Consider the following 21,383-nt stretch of genomic DNA (forward strand, 5'->3'; position numbering starts at 1 on the left):
CCAACCTCAGTCTCCACATCTCACCACCACTACCTTGGATTCCCCTCAGGACCTGTTTACCCTGTTCTACTCAGCCAACTCCAACCTCAGTCTCCACGTCTCACCACCACTACCTTGGATTCCCCTCAGGACCTGTTTACCCTGTTCTACACAGCCAACTCCAACCTCAGTCTCCACATCTCACCACCACTACCTTCGATTCCCCTCAGGACCTGTTTACCCTGTTCTACTCAGCCAACTCTAACCTCAGTCTCCACATCTGGTTTCTATACAACTCATCTGAGCTTCCCCGGATCTGCACTCCATATCTCTCTGTGTAGCAATACATATTTTGGTTAATTCATCCCTGTTTTCTCATCTGAGTCTGCTCTTGGGTTCCCCTATGCTTAACACACTCATCAGAATATTGTTGTCAATGTAATCTTGTCTAAAGGCTAACTCTTATATGTGAAATTAGTTTTGGTATAGTTTAGTTTCGATGGGCCGGGCTGTGCAGGTTGACTGAGTTTAGGTGTAGTTTCGATGGGCCGGGCTGTGCAGGTTGACTGAGTTTAGGTGTAGTTTCGATGGGCCGGGCTGTGCAGGTTGACTGAGTTTAGGTGTAGTTTCGATGGGCCGGGCTGTGCAGGTTGACTGAGTTTAGGTGTAGTTTCGATGGGCCGGGCTGTGCAGGCTGACTAGCATCGTTTGCTCATCAACTTGGATAGAGTCAAGGAAATGTTTTGAATCATTCTAAAGGCAACACACAGGATGCTGTTGTTTCTCTTACATGTGATTACTGATAGAGTCAAGGAAATAAAACTGTCCCATAACAGATTTTTTTTTACACAGTAAAACTTAAAATAGAACGGTATCAACTGCAAGGCGCGTGGTCAAATTATGTTATTGACTGTATGTTTGTTTTACTCCATGTGTAACTCTGTGTTGTTGTTTCTGTCGAACTGCTTTGCTTTATTCTTGGTCAGGTCGCAGTTGTAAATGAGAACTTGTTCTCAACTGGCCTCCCTGGTTAAATAAAGGAGAAATTAAATACAAATGTGCTGCTGATGAATAGGCATAACACAAACTCATCATTACATTGTCTTTCTAATTTAATTCAACCTCTTCACCCTCCTTATCATTCAGTTAGGACTCATTTAAATTAAGTTGTGAAATAAGGTGCATTCATCCATTTGTCATTCATTCAGTGAGGGGAGAGGACTCATTAGTGCCTGGCTGGGTACCAACATCCTACAGAACATTGTCTTGGAGCCTGGCTGGGTACCAACATCCTACAGAACATTGTCTTGGAGCCTGGCTGGGTACCAACATCCTACATAACATTGTCTTGGAGCCTGGCTGGGTACCAAGGTCCTACAGCACATTGTCTTGGAGCCTGGCTGGGTACCAACGTCCTACAGAACATTGTCTTGGAGCCTGGCTGGGTACCAACATCCTACAGAACATTGTCTTGGAGCCTGGCTGGGTACCAACATCCTACAGCACATTGTCTTGGAGCCTGGCTGGGTAACAGGGTCCTACAGAACATTGTCTTGGAGCCTGGCTGGGTACCAACGTCCTACAGAACATTGTCTTGGAGCCTGGCTGGGTACCAACATCCTACAGAACATTGTCTTGGAGCCTGTCTGGGTACCAACATCCTACAGAACATTGTCTTGGAGCCTGGCTGGGTACCAACATCCTACAGAACATTGTCTTGGAGCCTGTCTGGGTACCAACATCCTACAGAACATTGTCTTGGAGCCTGGCTGGGTACCAACATCCTACAGAACATTGTCTTGGTGGGTTAAGTTAGAAATAGGTGGGAAAATACCTGGCAAAAAAGGCTCTAAACACTTTTCTGTTTCTGATTTCAAAATGTGGACAAATTAGCCGCGGAAAATACTAACATTTAGGAAAAGTCAGGAAAGGAACAGGACAGAATATCTTTTTTTCGGGCAGATAAAAATAAAATTACCCAATCAAACGTCAGTGGCCGTTGGTTTATGGCAGCTCTAGTGATACATGTTTTCTCCTCCTCTCCAAGGTCTGTCTTCTCCTCTCTCCTCTTAAATGTCTGTTTTCTCCTCCTCTCTCCTCTTAAATGTATGTTTTCTCCTCTCTCCTCTATCCTCTCTCCTCTTAGTTGTTTTCTGCTCTCTCCTCTCTTCTCTCTCCTGTTAAAGGTCTGTTTTCCACCTCTCTCCTCTCTCTCTCCTCTCTTCTCCTCTATCCTCTTAGAGGTCTGTTTTCCCACCTCTCTCCTCTCTCTCCTCTCTTCTCCTCTATCCTCTTAAAGGTCTGTTTTCCACCTCTCTCCTGTCTTCTCCTCTATCCTCTCCTCTCTTAAAGGTCTGTCTTCTCCTCTATCCTCTCCTCTCTCCTGTCTTCTCCTCTATCCTCTCCTCTCTTAAAGGTCTGTCTTCTCCTCTATCCTCTCCTCTCTCCTCTCTTCTCCTCTATCCTCTCCTCTCTTAAAGGTTGTCTTCTCCTCTATCCTCTCCTCTCTTAAAGGTCTGTTTCTCCTCTCTCCTCTCTTGTCCTCTCCTCTTAAAGGTCTGTTTTCTCCTCTCTCTTCTCTTAAAGGTCTGTTTTCCATCTCTCTCCTCTCTTCTCTTGTCCTCTCTCCTCTTAAAGGTCTGTTTTCTCCTCTCTCCTCTCTCCTCTCTTGTCCTCTCTCCTCTTAAAGGTCTGTTTACTGCTCTCTCCCCTCTCCTCTCTTCTCTTAAAGGTCTGTTCTCTCATCTCTACTCTTAAAGACATGCTTCCCCGGGGAATGGTTGGTTGGTTGGTCTCAGCCTGGGCCTCGTTTCTCTGACAGGTAATAACTCAAGCTGCTGCCCCCCCCCCTCCTTCCCCCCATTCCCTACCCTTCCCCCTCACTCGCTCTCCCTCTTCCCCCCCTCCTTCCCTACCCCCCCTCCCCACTCCCTACCTCTTCCTCTTTCTCCCTCCCACTCCCTACCTACCCCCCACTCCCTACCTCTCCACCCCTCTCCCTCTTTCTCCCCCCCACTCCCTACCTCTCCGCCTCGCTCCATACCTCTCCCCTCACACCATACCTCTCCGCCTCACTCCATACCTCTCCCCTCACACCATACCTCTCCCCTCACACCATACCTCTCCCTCTTTCTTCCCCTCACTGTGGCCTGCTGAGATAATGTCATTCTCTATACCTCTCTCCTCCCTCTGCCTCCCTCTCTCCTCTGATATCCCCTCCCTCTACCCCCTCTCTCCCCCTCTCTCCCCTCCCTCTGCTCCCTCTATCCTCCCTCTTCCCCCTCTCTCCCCCTCTCTCCCCTCCCTCTGCCCCCTCTCTCCCCCTCTCTCCCCTCTCTCTCCTCCCTCTGCCCCCTCTCTCCTCCCTCTGCCCCCTCTCTCCTCCCTCTGCCCCCTCTCTCCTCCCTCTGCCCCCTCTCACCCTTGATCTCCCCTCCCTCTGCCCACTCTCTCCTCCCTCTGCCCCCTCTCACCCCTGATCTCTCCTCCCTCTGCCCCCTCTCCCCTGATCTCCCCTCCCTCTGACCCCTCTCTCCTCCCTCTGCCTCCTCTCTCCCCTGATCTCCCCTCCCTCTGCCCCCTCTCCCCTCCCTCTGCCCCCTCTCTCCTCCCTCTGCCCCCTCTCTCCCCCTCTCTCCCCTGATCTCTCCTCCCTCTGCCCCCTCTCCCCTGATCTCCCCTCCCTCTGACCCCTCTCTCCTCCCTCTGCCTCCTCTCTCCCCTGATCTCCCCTCCCTCTGCCCCCTCTCCCCTCCCTCTGCCCCCTCTCTCCTCCCTCTGCCCCCTCTCTCCCCCTCTCTCCCCTGATCTCTCCTCCCTCTGCCTCCTCTCTCCCCTGATCTCCCCCTTTCTCATCTGAGAGATGTTACCAGGGACTTTCATCCCAATTGGGAGGAGGCTGTGACCTCTACTGTTTCTGTGCCATATTGTGTTATTTTAAAGAGACACCTATTTATCAGTGTTATATCAGAGAGGAGCCCAACAAACAAACCAAGGCTATGTCCCAAATGGTACCCTCACAGGGCTCTGGTCAACAGTAGTACACTACATAGGGAACAGGGTGCCGTTTGGGAGGCAGACCCACCCACAGGCATAGTAGCAGAGCTCAGAGTGGCTGATTACAAGAGCTAGCTGTACAGTGTCATTCTGGGGGAATCTGTTCAAGATCCACTGACTTGTTCTGTCTGGGGGATTCTGGGGGATTTTGTTCAAGATCCACTGACTTGGTCTGTCTGGGGGATTCTGATGGATTTTGTTCAAGATCCACTGACTTGTTCTGTCTGGGGGATTCTGGGGGATTTTGTTCAAGATCCACTGACTTGTTTTGTCTGGGGGATTCTGGGGGATTTTGTTCAAGATCCACTGACTTGTTCTGTTCTAAAGAAACTCAGAAAGCTTGTTCATTATAATTAACTCATCAACCTTCCCTTCACAGTGTCTTTCAGATTGACAATCATGCCCAGCGTGTCTGTCTGCCTGTCTGCCTGTCTGCCTGCCTGCCTGCCTGCCTGCCTGACTGCCTGCCTGTCTGCCTGTCTGTCTGTCTGTCTGTCTGTCTGTCTGTCTGTCTGTCTGTCTGTCTGCCAGCCTGCCTGTCTGATGTCTGAGACGGAGCCTGTAATTGGTTGTATGGTCATCCTACTGTGTCGCTGTGTGTTGTCATGTAGTGTAACACAGCCAGTCAAATCCTCTGTGGCCTTGTTACCGAACCATAGACAGACAGGGCTGCCAGTAAAATTATATGGAGCTGTGATCTGTGCACAATAAATCTGTTATCTATCTGGGGTCTGGGCTGTGGGATATCTGTTATCTATGGTGCTGGGGGTCAGGGCTGTGGGATATCTGTTATCTATCTGGGGTCTGGGCTGAGGGATATATGTTATCTATGGTGCTGGGGGTCTGGGCTGTGGGATATCAGTTATCAATCTGGGGTCTGGACTGTGGGATATATGTTATCTATCTGGGGTCTGGGCTGAGGGATATCTGTTATCTATCTGGGGTCTGGGCTGTGGGATATCTGTTATCTATTGTGCTGGGGGTCTGGGCAGTGGGATATCTGTTATCTATCTGGGGTCTGGACTGTGGGATATCTGTTATCTATTGTGCTGGGGGTCTGGGCAGTGGGATATCTGTTATCTATCTGGGGTCCGGACTGTGGGATATCTGTTATCTATGGTGCTGGGGGTCTGGGTTGAGGGATATCAGCTATCAATCTGGGGTCTGGACTGTGGGATATCTGTTATCTATCTGGGGTCTGGGCTGTGGGATATCTGTTATCTATTGTGCTGGGGGTCGGGGCTGTGGGATATCTATTATCTATCTGGGGTCTGGGCTGTGGGATATATGTTATCTATGGTGCTGGAGGTCTGGGCTGTGGGATATCTGTTATCTATGGTGCTGGGGGTCTGGGCTGTGGGATATATGTTATCTATGGTGCTGGGGGTCTGGGCTGTGGGATATATGTTATCTATCTGGGGTCTGGGCTGAGGGATATCTGTTATCTATATGGGGTCTGGGCTGTGGGATATCTGTTATCTATCTGGGGTCTGGGCTGTGGGATATCTGTTATCTATCTGGGGTCTGGGCTGTGGGATATCTGTTATCTATCTGGGGTCTGGGCTGTGGGATATCTGTTATCTATCTGGGGTCTGGGCTGTGGGATATCTGTTATCTATCTGGGGTCTGGGCTGTGGGATATCTGTTATCTATCTGGGGTCGGGGCTGAGAGATATCTGTTATCTATCTGGGGTCTGGACTGTGGGATATCTGTTATCTATTGTGCTGGGGGTCTGGGCTGTGGGATATATGTTATCTATCTGGGGTCTGGGCTGTGGGATATCTGTTATCTATCTGGGGTCTGGGCTGTGGGATATCTGTTATCTCTCTGGGGTCTGGGCTATGGGATATCTGTTATCTATGGTGCTGAGGGTCTGAGCTGTGGGATATCTGTTATCTATGTTGCTGGGGGTCAGGGCTGTGGAATATCTGTTATCTACCTGGGGTCTGGGCTGTGTGATATCTGTTATCTATCTGGGGTCTGGGCTGTGGGATATCTGTTATCTATCTGGGGTCTGGGCTGTGGGATATATGTTATCTATCTGGGGTCTGGGCTGTGGGATATCTGTTATCTATCTGGGGTCTGGGCTGTGGGATATCTGTTATCTATCTGGGGTCTGGACTGTGGGATATATGTTATCTATGGTGCTGGGGGTCTGGGCTCAGGGATATCTGTTATCTATCTGGGGTCTGGGCTGTGGGATATCTGTTATCGATTGTGCTGGGGTCTGGGCTGTGGGATATATGTTATCTATCTGGGGTCTGGGCTGTGGGATATCTGTTATCTAGCTGGGGTCTGGGCTGTGGGATATCTGTTATCTATCTGGGGTCTGGGCTGTGGGATATCTGTTATCTATGGTGCTGGGGGTCTGGGCTGTGGGATATCTGTTATCTATCTGGGGTCTGGGCTGTGGGATATCTGTTATCTATCTGGGGTCTGGGCTGTGGGATATCTGTTATCTATCTTGGGTCTGGGCTGTGGGATATCTGTTATCAATCTGGGGTCTGGGCTGTGGGATATCTGTTATCTATCTGGGGTCTGGGCTGTGGGATATCTGTTATCTATCTGGGGTCTGGGCTGTGGGATATATGTTATCTATGGTGCTGGGGGTCTGGGCTGTGGGATATCTGTTATCTATCTGGGGTCTGGGCTGTGGGATATCTGTTATCTATCTGGGGTCTGGGTTGTGGGATATCTGTTATCTATGGTGCTGGGGGTCTGGGCTGTGGGATATATGTTATCTATCTGGGGTCTGGGCTGTGGGATATCTGTTATCTATCTGGGGTCTGGGCTGTGGGATATCTGTTATCTATCTGGGGTCTGGACTGTGGGATATATGTTATCTATGGTGCTGGGGGTCTGGGCTCAGGGATATCTGTTATCTATCTGGGGTTCTGGGCTGTGGGATATCTGTTATCTATCTGGGGTCTGGGCTGTGGGATATCTGTTATCTATCTGGGGTCTGGGCTGTGGGATATCTGTTATCTATGGTGCTGGGGGTCTGGGCTGTGGGATATCTGTTATCTATCTAGGGTCTGGGCAGTGGGATATCTGTTATCTATCTGGGGTCTGGGCTGTGGGAAATATGTTATCTATGGTGCTGGGGGTCTGGGCTGTGGGATATATGTTATCTATCTGGGGTCTGGGCTGAGGGATATCTGTTATCTATATGGGGTCTGGGCTGTGGGATATCTGTTATCTATCTGGGGTCTGGGCTGTGGGATATCTGTTATCTATCTGGGGTCTGGGCTGTGGGATATCTGTTATCTATCTGGGGTCTGGGCTGTGGGATATCTGTTATCTATCTGGGGTCTGGGCTGTGGGATATCTGTTATCTATCTGGGGTCGGGGCTGAGAGATATCTGTTATCTATCTGGGGTCTGGACTGTGGGATATCTGTTATCTATTGTGCTGGGGGTCTGGGCTGTGGGATATATGTTATATATGGTGCTGGGGGTCTGGGCTGTGGGATATCTGTTATCTATGGTGCTGGGGGTCTGGGCTGTGGGATATCTGTTATCTATCTAGGGTCTGGGCAGTGGGATATCTGTTATCTATCTGGGGTCTGGGCTGTGGGAAATATGTTATCTATGGTGCTGGGGATCTGGGATGTGGGATATTTGTTATCTATCTGGGTTCTGGGCTGAGGGATATCTGTTATCTATCTGGGGTCTGGGCTGTGGGATATCTGTTATCTATCTGGGGTCTGGGCTGTGGGATATCTGTTATCTATGGTGCTGGGGGTCTGGGCTGTGGGATATATGTTATATATGGTGCTGGGGGTCTGGGCTGTGGGATATCTGTTATCTATGGTGCTGGGGGTCTGGGCTGTGGGATATCTGTTATCTATCTGGGGTCTGGGCTGTGGGATATCTGTTATCTATCTGGGGTTCTGGGCTGTGGGATATCTGTTATCTATCTGGGGTTCTGGGCTGTGGGATATCTGTTATCTATCTGGGGTCTGGGCTGTGGGATATCTGTTATCTACAGTATCTGGGGTCTGGGCTGTGGGATATCTGTTATCTATCTGGGGTTCTGGGCTGTGGGATATCTGTTATCTATCTGGGGTCTGGGCTGTGGGATATCTGTTATCTATCTGGGGTCTGGGCTGTGGGATATCTGTTATCTATGGTGCTGGGGGTCTGGGCTGAGGGATATCAGTTATCTATCTGGGGTCTGGACTGTGGGATATCTGTTATCTATGGTGCTGGGGGTCTGGGTTGAGGGATATCTGTTATCTATCTGGGGTCTGGGCTGTGGGATATCTGTTATCCATTGGTCTGGGCTGTGGGATATCTGTTATCTATCTGTGGTCTGTGCTGTGGGATATATGTTATCTATGGTGCTGGGGGTCTGGGCTGTGGGATATCTGTTATCTATGGTGCTGGGGGTCTGGGCTGTGGGATATCTGTTATCTATGGTGCTGGGGGTCTGGGCTGTGGGATATATGTTATCTATCTGGGGTCTGGGCTGTGGGATATATGTTATCTATGGTGCTGGGGGTCTGGGCTGTGGGATATATGTTATATATGGTACTGGGGGTCTGGGCTGTGGGATATCTGTTATCTATGGTGCTGGGGGTCTGGGCTGTGGGATATCTGTTATCTATCTGGGGTCTGGGCTGTGGGATATCTGTTATCTATCTGGGGTTCTGGGCTGTGGGATATCTGTTATCTATCTGGGGTTCTGGGCTGTGGGATATCTGTTATCTATCTGGGGTCTGGGCTGTGGGATATCTGTTATCTACAGTATCTGGGGTCTGGGCTGTGGGATATCTGTTATCTATCTGGGGTTCTGGAATGTGGGATATCTGTTATCTATCTGGGGTCTGGGCTGTGGCATATCTGTTATCTATCTGGGGTCTGGGCTGTGGGATATCTGTTATCTATGGTGCTGGGGGTCTGGGCTGAGGGATATCAGTTATCTATCTGGGGTCTGGACTGTGGGATATCTGTTATCTATGGTGCTGGGGGTCTGGGTTGAGGGATATCTGTTATCTATCTGGGGTCTGGGCTGTGGGATATCTGTTATCCATTGGTCTGGGCTGTGGGATATCTGTTATCTATCTGTGGTCTGTGCTGTGGGATATATGTTATCTATGGTGCTGGGGGTCTGGGCTGTGGGATATCTGTTATCTATGGTGCTGGGGGTCTGGGCTGTGGGATATCTGTTATCTATGGTGCTGGGGGTCTGGGCTGTGGGATATATGTTATCTATCTGGGGTCTTGGCTGTGGGATATATGTTATCTATGGTGCTGGGGGTCTGGGCTGTGGGATATATGTTATCTATCTGGGGTCTGGGCTGTGGGATATATGTTATCTATGGTGCTGGGGGTCTGGGCTGTGGGATATATGTTATCTATCTGGGGGTCTGGGCTGTGGGATATCTGTTATCTATCTGGGGTCTGTGCTGTGGGATATCTGTTATCTACAGTATCTGGGGTCTGGGCTGTGGGATATCTGTTATCTATCTGGGGTCTGGGCTGTGGGATATCTGTTATCTACAGTATCTGGGGTCTGGGCTGTGGGATATCTGTTATCTATCTGGGGTTCTGGGTTCTGGGCTGTGGGATATCTGTTATCTATCTGGGGTTCTGGGCTATGGGATATATGTTATCTATCTGGGGTTCTGGGCTGTGGGATATCTGTTATCTATCTTGGGTCTGGGCTGTGGGATATCTGTTATCAATCTGGGGTCTGGGCTGTGGGATATCTGTTATCTATCTGGGGTCTGGGCTGTGGGATATCTGTTATCTATCTGGGGTCTGGGCTGTGGGATATATGTTATCTATGGTGCTGGGGGTCTGGGCTGTGGGATATCTGTTATCTATCTGGGGTCTGGGCTGTGGGATATCTGTTATCTATCTGGGGTCTGGGCTGTGGGATATATGTTATCTATGGTGCTGGGGGTCTGGGCTGTGGGATATCTGTTATCTATCTGGGGTCTGGGCTGTGGGATATCTGTTATCTATCTGGGGTCTGGGTTGTGGGATATCTGTTATCTATGGTGCTGGGGGTCTGGGCTGTGGGATATATGTTATCTATCTGGGGTCTGGGCTGTGGGATATCTGTTATCTATCTGGGGTCTGGGCTGTGGGAAATATGTTATCTATGGTGCTGGGGATCTGGGATGTGGGATATTTGTTATCTATCTGGGTTCTGGGCTGAGGGATATCTGTTATCTATCTGGGGTTCTGGGCTGTGGGATATCTGTTATCTATCTGGGGTCTGGGCTGTGGGATATCTGTTATCTATCTGGGGTCTGGGCTGTGGGATATCTGTTATCTATGGTGCTGGGGGTCTGGGCTGTGGGATATCTGTTATCTATCTAGGGTCTGGGCAGTGGGATATCTGTTATCTATCTGGGGTCTGGGCTGTGGGAAATATGTTATCTATGGTGCTGGGGATCTGGGATGTGGGATATTTGTTATCTATCTGGGTTCTGGGCTGAGGGATATCTGTTATCTATCTGGGGTCTGGGCTGTGGGATATCTGTTATCTATCTGGGGTCTGGGCTGTGGGATATCTGTTATCTATCTGGGGTCTGGGCTGTGGGATATCTGTTATCTATCTGGGGTCTGGGCTGTGGGATATCTGTTATCTATCTGGGGTCTTGGCTGTGGGATATCTGTTATCTATCTGGGGTCTGGGCTGTGGGATATCTGTTATCTATCTGGGGTCGGGGCTGAGAGATATCTGTTATCTATCTGGGGTCTGGACTGTGGGATATCTGTTATCTATTGTGCTGGGGGTCTGGGCTGTGGGATATATGTTATCTATCTGGGGTCTGGGCTGTGGGATATCTGTTATCTATCTGGGGTCTGGGCTGTGGGATATCTGTTATCTCTCTGGGGTCTGGGCTATGGGATATCTGTTATCTATGGTGCTGAGGGTCTGGGCTGTGGGATATCTGTTATCTATGTTGCTGGGGGTCAGGGCTGTGGAATATCTGTTATCTATCTGGGGTCTGGGCTGTGGGATATCTGTTATCTATCTGGGGTCTGGGCTGTGGGATATCTGTTATCTATCTGGGGTCTGGGCTGTGGGATATCTGTTATCAATCTGGGGTCTGGGCTGTGGGATATCTGTTATCTATCTGGGGTCTGGGCTGTGGGATATCTGTTATCTATCTGGGGTCTGGGCTGTGGGATATCTGTTATCAATCTGGGGTCTGGGCTGTGGGATATCTGTTATCTATCTGGGGTCTGGGCTGTGGGATATCTGTTATCTATCTGGGGTCTGGGCTGTGGGATATATGTTATCTATGGTGCTGGGGGTCTGGGCTGTGGGATATCTGTTATCTATCTGGGGTCTGCGCTGTGGGATATCTGTTATCTATCTGGGGTCTGGGTTGTGGGATATCTGTTATCTATGGTGCTGGGGGTCTGGGCTGTGGGATATATGTTATCTATCTGGGGTCTGGGCTGTGGGATATCTGTTATCTATCTGGGGTCTGGGCTGTGGGATATCTGTTATCTATCTGGGGTCTGGACTGTGGGATATATGTTATCTATGGTGCTGGGGGTCTGGGCTCAGGGATATCTGTTATCTATCTGGGGTTCTGGGCTGTGGGATATCTGTTATCTATCTGGGGTCTGGGCTGTGGGATATCTGTTATCTATCTGGGGTCTGGGCTGTGGGATATCTGTTATCTATGGTGCTGGGGGTCTGGGCTGTGGGATATCTGTTATCTATCTAGGGTCTGGGCAGTGGGATATCTGTTATCTATCTGGGGTCTGGGCTGTGGGAAATATGTTATCTATGGTGCTGGGGATCTGGGATGTGGGATATTTGTTATCTATCTGGGTTCTGGCCTGAGGGATATCTGTTATCTATCTGGGGTCTGGGCTGTGGGATATCTGTTATCTATCTGGGGTCTGGGCTGTGGGATATCTGTTATCTATCTGGGGTCTGGGCTGTGGGATATCTGTTATCTATCTGGGGTCTGGGCTGTGGGATATCTGTTATCTATGGTGCTGGGGGTCTGGGCTGTGGGATATCTGTTATCTATCTAGGGTCTGGGCAGTGGGATATCTGTTATCTATCTGGGGTCTGGGCTGTGGGAAATATGTTATCTATGGTGCTGGGGATCTGGGATGTGGGATATTTGTTATCTATCTGGGTTCTGGCCTGAGGGATATCTGTTATCTATCTGGGGTCTAGGCTGTGGGATATCTGTTATCTATCTGGGGTCTGGGCTGTGGGATAGCTGTTATCTATGGTGCTGGGAGTCTGGGCTGTGGGATATATGTTATATATGGTGCTGGGGGTCTGGGCTGTGGGATATCTGTTATCTATGGTGCTGGGGGTCTGGGCTGTGGGATATCTGTTATCTATCTGGGGTCTGGGCTGTGGGATATCTGTTATCTATCTGGGGTTCTGGGCTGTGGGATATCTGTTATCTATCTGGGGTTCTGGGCTGTGGGATATCTGTTATCTATCTGGGGTCTGGGCTGTGGGATATCTGTTATCTACAGTATCTGGGGTCTGGGCTGTGGGATATCTGTTATCTATCTGGGGTTCTGGGCTGTGGGATATCTGTTATCTATCTGGGGTCTGGGCTGTGGGATATCTGTTATCTATCTGGGGTCTGGGCTGTGGGATATCTGTTATCTATGGTGCTGGGGGTCTGGGCTGAGGGATATCAGTTATCTATCTGGGGTCTGGACTGTGGGATATCTGTTATCTATGGTGCTGGGGGTCTGGGTTGAGGGATATCTGTTATCTATCTGGGGTCTGGGCTGTGGGATATCTGTTATCCATTGGTCTGGGCTGTGGGATATCTGTTATCTATCTGTGGTCTGTGCTGTGGGATATATGTTATCTATGGTGCTGGGGGTCTGGGCTGTGGGATATCTGTTATCTATGGTGCTGGGGGTCTGGGCTGTGGGATATCTGTTATCTATGGTGCTGGGGGTCTGGGCTGTGGGATATATGTTATCTATCTGGGGTCTGGGCTGTGGGATATATGTTATCTATGGTGCTGGGGGTCTGGGCTGTGGGATATATGTTATCTATCTGGGGTCTGGGCTGTGGGATATATGTTATCTATGGTGCTGGGGGTCTGGGCTGTGGGATATATGTTATCTATCTGGGGGTCTGGGCTGTGGGATATCTGTTATCTATCTGGGGTCTGTGCTGTGGGATATCTGTTATCTACAGTATCTGGGGTCTGGGCTGTGGGATATCTGTTATCTATCTGGGGTCTGGGCTGTGGGATATCTGTTATCTACAGTATCTGGGGTCTGGGCTGTGGGATATCTGTTATCTATCTGGGGTTCTGGGTTCTGGGCTGTGGGATATCTGTTATCTATCTGGGGTTCTGGGCTATGGGATATATGTTATCTATCTGGGGTTCTGGGCTGTGGGATATCTGTTATCTATCTTGGGTCTGGGCTGTGGGATATCTGTTATCAATCTGGGGTCTGGGCTGTGGGATATCTGTTATCTATCTGGGGTCTGGGCTGTGGGATATCTGTTATCTATCTGGGGTCTGGGCTGTGGGATATATGTTATCTATGGTGCTGGGGGTCTGGGCTGTGGGATATCTGTTATCTATCTGGGGTCTGGGCTGTGGGATATCTGTTATCTATCTGGGGTCTGGGCTGTGGGATATATGTTATCTATGGTGCTGGGGGTCTGGGCTGTGGGATATCTGTTATCTATCTGGGGTCTGGGCTGTGGGATATCTGTTATCTATCTGGGGTCTGGGTTGTGGGATATCTGTTATCTATGGTGCTGGGGGTCTGGGCTGTGGGATATATGTTATCTATCTGGGGTCTGGGCTGTGGGATATCTGTTATCTATCTGGGGTCTGGGCTGTGGGAAATATGTTATCTATGGTGCTGGGGATCTGGGATGTGGGATATTTGTTATCTATCTGGGTTCTGGGCTGAGGGATATCTGTTATCTATCTGGGGTTCTGGGCTGTGGGATATCTGTTATCTATCTGGGGTCTGGGCTGTGGGATATCTGTTATCTATCTGGGGTCTGGGCTGTGGGATATCTGTTATCTATGGTGCTGGGGGTCTGGGCTGTGGGATATCTGTTATCTATCTAGGGTCTGGGCAGTGGGATATCTGTTATCTATCTGGGGTCTGGGCTGTGGGAAATATGTTATCTATGGTGCTGGGGATCTGGGATGTGGGATATTTGTTATCTATCTGGGTTCTGGGCTGAGGGATATCTGTTATCTATCTGGGGTCTGGGCTGTGGGATATCTGTTATCTATCTGGGGTCTGGGCTGTGGGATATCTGTTATCTATCTGGGGTCTGGGCTGTGGGATATCTGTTATCTATCTGGGGTCTGGGCTGTGGGATATCTGTTATCTATCTGGGGTCTTGGCTGTGGGATATCTGTTATCTATCTGGGGTCTGGGCTGTGGGATATCTGTTATCTATCTGGGGTCGGGGCTGAGAGATATCTGTTATCTATCTGGGGTCTGGACTGTGGGATATCTGTTATCTATTGTGCTGGGGGTCTGGGCTGTGGGATATATGTTATCTATCTGGGGTCTGGGCTGTGGGATATCTGTTATCTATCTGGGGTCTGGGCTGTGGGATATCTGTTATCTCTCTGGGGTCTGGGCTATGGGATATCTGTTATCTATGGTGCTGAGGGTCTGGGCTGTGGGATATCTGTTATCTATGTTGCTGGGGGTCAGGGCTGTGGAATATCTGTTATCTATCTGGGGTCTGGGCTGTGGGATATCTGTTATCTATCTGGGGTCTGGGCTGTGGGATATCTGTTATCTATCTGGGGTCTGGGCTGTGGGATATCTGTTATCAATCTGGGGTCTGGGCTGTGGGATATCTGTTATCTATCTGGGGTCTGGGCTGTGGGATATCTGTTATCTATCTGGGGTCTGGGCTGTGGGATATCTGTTATCAATCTGGGGTCTGGGCTGTGGGATATCTGTTATCTATCTGGGGTCTGGGCTGTGGGATATCTGTTATCTATCTGGGGTCTGGGCTGTGGGATATATGTTATCTATGGTGCTGGGGGTCTGGGCTGTGGGATATCTGTTATCTATCTGGGGTCTGGGCTGTGGGATATCTGTTATCTATCTGGGGTCTGGGTTGTGGGATATCTGTTATCTATGGTGCTGGGGGTCTGGGCTGTGGGATATATGTTATCTATCTGGGGTCTGGGCTGTGGGATATCTGTTATCTATCTGGGGTCTGGGCTGTGGGATATCTGTTATCTATCTGGGGTCTGGACTGTGGGATATATGTTATCTATGGTGCTGGGGGTCTGGGCTCAGGGATATCTGTTATCTATCTGGGGTTCTGGGCTGTGGGATATCTGTTATCTATCTGGGGTCTGGGCTGTGGGATATCTGTTATCTATCTGGGGTCTGGGCTGTGGGATATCTGTTATCTATGGTGCTGGGGGTCTGGGCTGTGGGATATCTGTTATCTATCTAGGGTCTGGGCAGTGGGATATCTGTTATCTATCTGGGGTCTGGGCTGTGGGAAATATGTTATCTATGGTGCTGGGGATCTGGGATGTGGGATATTTGTTATCTATCTGGGTTCTGGCCTGAGGGATATCTGTTATCTATCTGGGGTCTGGGCTGTGGGATATCTGTTATCTATCTGGGGTCTGGGCTGTGGGATATCTGTTATCTATGGTGCTGGGAGTCTGGGCTGTGGGATATATGTTATATATGGTGCTGGGGGTCTGGGCTGTGGGATATCTGTTATCTATGGTGCTGGGGGTCTGGGCTGTGGGATATCTGTTATCTATCTGGGGTCTGGGCTGTGGGATATCTGTTATCTATCTGGGGTTCTGGGCTGTGGGATATCTGTTATCTATCTGGGGTTCTGGGCTGTGGGATATCTGTTATCTATCTGGGGTCTGGGCTGTGGGATATCTGTTATCTACAGTATCTGGGGTCTGGGCTGTGGGATATCTGTTATCTATCTGGGGTTCTGGGCTGTGGGATATCTGTTATCTATCTGGGGTCTGGGCTGTGGGATATCTGTTATCTATCTGGGGTCTGGGCTGTGGGATATCTGTTATCTATGGTGCTGGGGGTCTGGGCTGAGGGATATCAGTTATCTATCTGGGGTCTGGACTGTGGGATATCTGTTATCTATGGTGCTGGGGGTCTGGGTTGAGGGATATCTGTTATCTATCTGGGGTCTGGGCTGTGGGATATCTGTTATCCATTGGTCTGGGCTGTGGGATATCTGTTATCTATCTGTGGTCTGTGCTGTGGGATATATGTTATCTATGGTGCTGGGGGTCTGGGCTGTGGGATATCTGTTATCTATGGTGCTGGGGGTCTGGGCTGTGGGATATCTGTTATCTATGGTGCTGGGGGTCTGGGCTGTGGGATATATGTTATCTATCTGGGGTCTGGGCTGTGGGATATATGTTATCTATGGTGCTGGGGGTCTGGGCTGTGGGATATATGTTATCTATCTGGGGTCTGGGCTGTGGGATATATGTTATCTATGGTGCTGGGGGTCTGGGCTGTGGGATATATGTTATCTATCTGGGGGTCTGGGCTGTGGGATATCTGTTATCTATCTGGGGTCTGTGCTGTGGGATATCTGTTATCTACAGTATCTGGGGTCTGGGCTGTGGGATATCTGTTATCTATCTGGGGTTCTGGGTTCTGGGCTGTGGGATATCTGTTATCTATCTGGGGTTCTGGGCTATGGGATATATGTTATCTATCTGGGGTTCTGGGCTGTGGGATATCTGTTATCTATTGTGCTGGGGGTCTGGGCTGTGGGATATGTTATCTATCTGGGGTTCTGGGCTGTGGGATATCTGTTATCTATTGTGCTGGGGGTCTGGGCTGAGGGATATCAGTTATCTTTCTGGGGTCTGGGCTGTGGGATATCTGTTATCTATGGTGCTAGGGGTCTGGGCTGTGGGATATCTGTTATCTATCTGGGTTCTGGGCTGTGGGATATCTGTTATCTATGGTGCTGGGGGTCTGGGCTGTGGGATATCTGTTATCTATGGTGCTGGGGGTCTGGGCTGTGGGATATCTGTTATCTATGGTGCTGGGAGTCTGGGCTGTGGGATATCTAGTATCTATGGTGCTGGGGGTCTGGGCTGTGGGATATCTGTTATCTATGGTGCTGGGGGTCTGGGCTGTGGGATATCTGTTATCTATGGTGCTGGGGGTCTGGGCTGTGGGATATCTGTTATCTATGGTGCTGGGGGTCTGGGCTGTGGGATATCTGTTATCTATGGTGCTGGGGGTCTGGGCTGTGGGATATCTGTTATCTATCTGGGGGTCTGGGCTGTGGGATATCTGTTATCTATGGTGCTGGGGGTCTGGGCTGTGGGATATCTGTTATCTATTGTGATCTGCATTTGTTTAACTTATGGTGTTTAAATAGCTAAATAATTGATAAGTGGATCAATCTCTCTCCCATTCTATTGATCTCTCTCCCCCATTCTATTGATCTCTCTCTCCCATTCTGTTGATCTCCCTCTCTCCCATTCTATTGTTCTCTCTCCCCCATTCTATTGATCTCTCCCACATTCTATTGATCTCTCTCTCCCATTCTGTTGATCTCCCTCTCTCCCATTCTATTGATCTCTCTCCCCCATTCTATTGATCTCTCTCCCCCATTCTATTGATCTCTCTCTCTCCCATTCTATTGATCTCTCTCTCTCCCATTCTATTGATCTCTCTCTCTCATTCTGTTGATCTCCCTCTCTCCCATTCTATTGATCTCTCTCTCTCTCTCCCATTCTATTGATCTCTCTCTCTCTCCCATTCTATTGATCTCTCTCTCTCTCCCATTCTATTGATCTCTCTCTCTCCCATTCTATTGATCTCTCTCTCATTCTATTGATCTCTCTCTCCCATTCTATTGATCTCTCTCCCCCATTCTATTGATCTCTATCTCCCATTCTATTGATCTCTCTCCCCCATTCTATTGATCTCTCTCCCATTCTATTGATCTCTCTCCCCCATTCTATTGATCTCTCTCTCCCATTCTATTGATCTCTCTCCCCCATTCTATTGCTCTCTCTCCCATTCTATTGATCTCTCTCTCCCATTCTATTGCTCTCTCTCTCTCCCATTCTATTGATCTCTCTCTCTCTCCCATTCTATTGATCTCTATCTCTCTCCCATTCTATTGATCTTTCTCTCTCTCCCATTCTATTGATCTCTCTCTCTCTCCCATTCTATTGATCTCTCTCTCTCTCCCATTCTATTGATCTCTCTCTCTCCCATTCTATTGATCTCTCTCTCCCATTCTATTGATCTCTCTCTCTCCCATTCTATTGATCTCTCTCTCCCATTCAATTGATCTTTCTCTCCCCCATTTTATTGATCTCTCTCTCTCCCATTCTATTGATCTCTCTCTCTCTCCCATTCTATTGATCTCTCTCTCTCTCCCATTCTATTGATCTCTCTCCCATTCTATTGATCTCTCTCCCATTCTATTGATCTCTCTCTCTCTCCCATTCTATTGATCTCCCTCTCCCATTCTATTGATCTCTCTCTCTCCCATTCTATTGATCTCTCTCTCTCCCATTCTATTGATCTCTCTCTCTCTCCCATTCTATTGATCTCTCTCTCTCCCATTCTATTGATCTCTCTCTCTCCCATTCTATTGATCTCTCTCTCTCCCATTCTATTGATCTCCCTCTCCCATTCTATTGATCTCTCTCTCTCTCCCATTCTATTGATCTCTCTCAATCTCTCTCCCTATATTCTTTCTCTCTCCATACAATAACCACTCACACAGTGACATTGTGGTGAGGTTAGGGTTAGATGTACTCACACTGTGAGTACTCACATTGTGCCGTTGTGGTCAGATTAGGGTTAGACGTACTCACATTGTGCCGTTGTGGTCAGATTAGGGTTAGACGTACTCACATTGTGCCGTTGTGGTCAGATTAGGGTTAGATGTACTCACACTGTGACGTTGTGGTCAGGTTAGGGTTAGATGTACTCACACTGTGACGTTGTGGTCAGGTTAGGGTTAGATGTACTCACACTGTGACGTTGTGGTCAGGTTAGGGTTAGATGTACTCACACTGTGACGTTGTGGTCAGGTTAGGGTTAGATGTACTCACACTGTGACGTTGTGGTCAGGTTAGGGTTAGATGTACTCACACTGTGACGTTGTGGTCAGGTTAGGGTTAGATGTACTCACACTGTGACGTTGTGGTCAGGTTAGGGTTAGATGTACTCACACTGTGACGTTGTGGTCAGATTAGGGTTAGATGTACTCACACTGTGACGTTGTGGTCAGGTTAGGGTTAGATGTACTCATACTGTGACGTTGCGGTCAGGTTAGGGTTAGATGTACTCACACTGTGACGTTGTGGTCAGGTTAGGGTTAGATGTACTCACACTGTGACGTTGTGGTCAGGTTTGGGTTAGATGTACTCACACTGTGACGTTGTGGTCAGGTTAGGGTTAGATGTACTCACACTGTGACGTTGCGGTCGGGACAGCTGTCACCGAAGGTTCCTCCCTGTTCCTTGAAGGTGATGAGGTTCCATACAGCCACCACAGTGTCTTCAGGAACACTGAAGTGGAACAGCTCCACGCTGGCGAAGGACCGGAACGCGTTCAGCTTACGAGGCGTCCGTGTAAAGTAGTCTGTTACGAAGTGACAATCTGGATGAAAGAGAGAGGGGGAGGGGGAGGGGGAGGACGAGTCAGAGAAATGATTAGTTACATTTCTCCGGGCGAAAACGTACATTCTCACCCAGACACCACACACACACACACACACACACACACACACACACACACACACACACACACACACACACACACACACACACACACACACACACACACACACACACACACACACACACACACACACACACACACACACACACACACACACACACACACACACACACACACACACACACACACACACACACACACACACACACACACACACACACACACACACACACACACACACACACACACACACACACACACACACACACACACACACACACACACACACACACACACACACACAGACACACACACGCAGGGGACAGCGGGTAGAGAAATTGCTTCTAATGCAGTTTAGGTGATTTTCTCCTCAGAATCTAACAACCAATGATTTAATCATGTTGATGTGAGACAGTCAGCCTTCAGATCCAGCATTTACTCTCAATCCACTCTACCCCCTGTCCCCACCATTCCTATCAGCAGGCCAGGGAGGAGACAGAGAAACCATCTACAGCCTCTGGTCTAAAGTAGTACATTTTAATAGGGAATAGAGTGCCATAGGGTTCTGGTCTAAAGTAGTGCACTTTATAGGGAATAGGATGACATAGGGCTCTGGTCTAAAGTAGTGCACTATATAGGGAATAGGGTGCCATAGGGTTCTGGTCTAAAGTAGTGCACTTTATAGGGAATAGAATGACATAGGGCTCTGGTCTAAAGTAGTACACTATATAGGGAATAGGGTCCATAGGGTTCTGGTCTAAAGTATTGCACTATATAGGGAATAGGGTACCATTTGGGATGCACACACAGTCTTTCAGTAATCAGCCGTGTCTCACCACCACTGCAAGACGTCTCAGATACACAGACATCCTAATGCCGATTTATACCCTACGGGGAAGGACGATTTGGAGTGTAGGGCAGTGTCACAATGTCATTTTTGTCACAAAAAGGGGAGGCTCCTTGTAGTGCGCTCCGACATTCTACGTACTCCCGTGCCACATGAAAATTGTAACGGGCCGTATCTTTCCAGCCGCGGGGCAGTGTGTGTAGGCAGTGGAGCTCACGTGGTTCCCTGATCTCATTTATAGGATATGCATCAGAGTAGCCTATTTTGCATTGATATGCAAATCTCATCTCAGAGTTAAACCAAACAACACTGTAGCCTTATTAGGATCCCTCCAAAAAAAGTATTTTTGTGATTCCAGGCTATTGGTCTTTGTGAGACGCAGAGTAGGTGAACGGATTATCTCCGCATATGTGGTTCCCACCGTGAAGCATGGAGGAGGAGGTGTGATGGTGTGGGGGTGCTTTGCTGGTGACACTGTCAGTGATTTATTTAGAGTTCAAGGCAAACTTAACCAGCATGGCTACCACAGCATTCTGCAGCGATACTCCATCCCATCTGGTTTGGGCTTAATGGGACTATCATTTGTTTTTCAACAGGACAATGATCCAACACACCTCCAGGCTGTGTAAGAGCTATTTGACCAAGGAGAGTGATGGAGTGCTGCATCAGATGACCTGGCCTCCACAATCACCCGACCTCAACCCAATTGAGATGGTTTGGGATGAGTTGGACCGCGGAGTGAAAGGAAAGCAGCCAACAAGTCTTCAGCGTATGTGGGAACACCTTCAAGACTGTTAGAAAAGCATTC

At 49.0% G+C, this 21,383-nt stretch overlaps 1 protein-coding gene across 1 annotated transcript in view; it reads right to left on the bottom strand.

The window, feature by feature from the left end:
* The window catches only part of tmem8b (transmembrane protein 8B), a 190,897-nt gene extending 171,254 nt beyond the window's left edge, over positions 1-19,643 (bottom strand). Inside the window, exon 1 of the mRNA XM_036936604.1 lies at positions 19,458-19,643. The gene's annotated coding sequence lies outside the window, so the exon portion shown is untranslated. The remainder of the gene's footprint in view (positions 1-19,457) is intronic.
* Positions 19,644-21,383: the final 1,740 nt, after the last annotated feature.

This window comes from Oncorhynchus mykiss, chromosome 11 (assembly GCF_013265735.2).
Source record: "Oncorhynchus mykiss isolate Arlee chromosome 11, USDA_OmykA_1.1, whole genome shotgun sequence".
In the NCBI taxonomy this organism is placed as follows: Eukaryota; Metazoa; Chordata; class Actinopteri; order Salmoniformes; family Salmonidae; genus Oncorhynchus; species Oncorhynchus mykiss.